The following is a 2500-nucleotide window of genomic DNA, read 5'->3' as shown; positions in this document are numbered from 1 at the left end:
TGTCAAGGTGGCAGAGTTTTTCACGTCGTCCCTTCAAAGGACACTTCTTTCAGGCGACCTGTTTCACAGCGCTCCGTCCGGTGGGTATGATCCGGTATCGTGTCTGGCGTCGTGATTCTCGATAAGTCGTCTTTCGTTTAGCCTGCTCGTCTTTGGCTGTTTCCATAGTGTAGTGGTTATCACGTTCGCCCGTCCCAAAGAAAGCACACCCCAAGGAACTCAACGATTACAGACCGGTTGCCCTCACCTCACATCTAATGAAAACATTCGAACGGGTGCTGCTGCGCTACCACCTCAAGCCCCAGGTACGACACGCACTGGATCCTCTGCAGTTTGCCTACCAAGAGAACGTGGGAGTGGAGGATGCTATCCTGTATCTCCTCCACAGGATACATTCTCACTTGGACAAGGGTGGCTGTGCTGTGAGAATCATGTTTTTTGATTTCTCCAGCGCTTTCAACACTATTCAACCACTGCAGATGGGAGTGGAGCCTGGCCTGGTGACCTGGATCACTGACTACCTCACGGAACGACCCCAGTTTGTAAGGATGGGTGACATCACATCTGAGACAGTGGTGAGCAGCACAGGAGCGCCACAAGGAACGGTGCTTTCCCCCGTACTGTTCACTCTGTATACGACAGACTTCAGCTACAACTCTGCGACATGCCACATGCAGAAGTTCTCAGACGACACTGCAATTGTGGGGTGTATCAGAGATGGTCAGGAGGAGTACAGGGGACTGGTTGACGACTTTGTGGGATGGTGTCAAAACAATCAGCTGCACCTGAACACCACCAAAACCAAGGAAATGGTAGTTGATTTCAGGCGCTCCATCCCACCCTTGGTGCCTGTCTCTATTGGGGGAGAGAAAGTGGAGACTGTCAGCACTTACAAGTACCTAGGAGTGCACCTCGACAATAAACTGGACTGGTCCACAAACTCAGATGCACTCTACAGGAAAGGCCAAAGCAGGCTCTATTTCCTCAGAAGGCTGAGGTCCTTCAATGTCTGCAGCCGACTTCTGCTTATGTTCTACCAGTCTGTCATGGCCAGCGTGCTCTTCTTTGCTGCGACGTGCTGGGGAGGAAGCATCAGGAAGAGAGATGCTGGACGCCTTGACAGACTGGTGAGGAAGGCGGGATCAGTGGTGGGCATGGAACTGGAGACACTCACCTCAATAACCGAGAGCAGAACACTGAGCAGACTAGACTCTATTATGGACAATCAGCATCACCCCCTTAACGCCACCTTCACTAACCAACTGAGTCTGTTCAGCCACAGACTCTGTGCTTTCACCTGCAGGACTGACAGACTAAGGAAGTCCTTTGTCCCATGGGCAATTCAGCTGTTTAACAACACACAGAAGGACACTAAGAAGAACATCATCATAGGGGACTGGACTGCCTGAGATGCCAGAGCTGGCCCAGCCCGGGAAATCTCTTGGTGTGTGTGTGTGTGTGTGTGGTGTGTGTGTGTGTGTGTGTGTGTGTGTGTGTGTGTGTGTGTGTGTGTGTGTGTGTGTGTGTGTGTGTGTGTGTGTGTGTGTGTGTGTGTGTGTGTGTGTGTGTGTGTGTGTGTGCGTGTGTGCGTGTGTGTGCGTGTGCTGTCCAATAACTGCACTAAGGAACTTTTGACCCTTGACCACTGGACATACTTGTTTTTCCTGCTTACCACAAGCAAAGACTGTGATCTGTCGGAGCTGGCCCAGTTACTGTGGAACCTCTTTGTGTGTGTGTGTGTGTGTGTGTGTGTGTGTGTGTGTGTGTGTGTGTGTGTGTGTGTGTGTGTGTGTGTGTGTGTGTGTGTGTGTGTGTGTGTGTGTGTGTGTGTGTGTGTGCTTGCCTAAAACACTTACCTGTACTTTACTGTGACATTGTAAGAATGTTCAACCCCTATCATACTCTGTACACTGCCTACTTCTACATACTATACAATATCATAGATGTATCCATCAACACTTGTTGTCTACCTTAACTGACAGAGTATGTTTTTTTCTGCTTTGGTCTATCCCAACTCACAGAATGTCTTTTTGCACAATTACCTTTTCTACATTTATCTCTATTATTTTATTTTATTTTCCCCACCCTGATGACTATTCCTGTGTTTATTTTTGTCTTGAAATGTCCATGTGGGCTTTTGTGTATTTGTGTATTTATGTAAGCTACTGGATACCTGAATTTCCCCCTGGGGATCAATAAAGTTACTCTACTCTACTCTACTCTACTACTGTCTGGAAGCAGCAGGCATTCACTACCCTCGATGAACTGGTGTGCAAGTGCTCGTTGGATTGTGTCAGGACTCTGAGGAGCCTGTGCTTCCTCGTCAAGACAAGGGTCCCATATGGTCTAGCGGTTAGGATTCCTGGTTTTCACCCAGGCGGCCCGGGTTCGACTCCCGGTATGGGAATGGACTTTGGCCACCTGGACCTTTGCCCCGAGGGATACAACTGAGCCTCCGTCTAAGCTTCCGATACGACTTGCTGCGTCTCTCCATCCGCCC

At 49.5% G+C, this 2500-nt stretch overlaps 1 non-coding gene across 1 annotated transcript; it reads left to right on the top strand.

The window, feature by feature from the left end:
• The first annotated feature begins 2335 nt into the window (after nucleotides 1-2335).
• Nucleotides 2336-2407, top strand: trnae-uuc (transfer RNA glutamic acid (anticodon UUC)). The gene has a single exon. It is a non-coding gene; the product is annotated as a tRNA-Glu (tRNA).
• Nucleotides 2408-2500: the final 93 nt, after the last annotated feature.

This window comes from Engraulis encrasicolus, unplaced genomic scaffold (assembly GCF_034702125.1).
Source record: "Engraulis encrasicolus isolate BLACKSEA-1 unplaced genomic scaffold, IST_EnEncr_1.0 scaffold_475_np1212, whole genome shotgun sequence".
Taxonomy (NCBI): Eukaryota; Metazoa; Chordata; class Actinopteri; order Clupeiformes; family Engraulidae; genus Engraulis; species Engraulis encrasicolus.
Note: the sequence above shows the minus strand (reverse complement) of the source record. Positions and strands in the feature narration are given on the sequence as shown.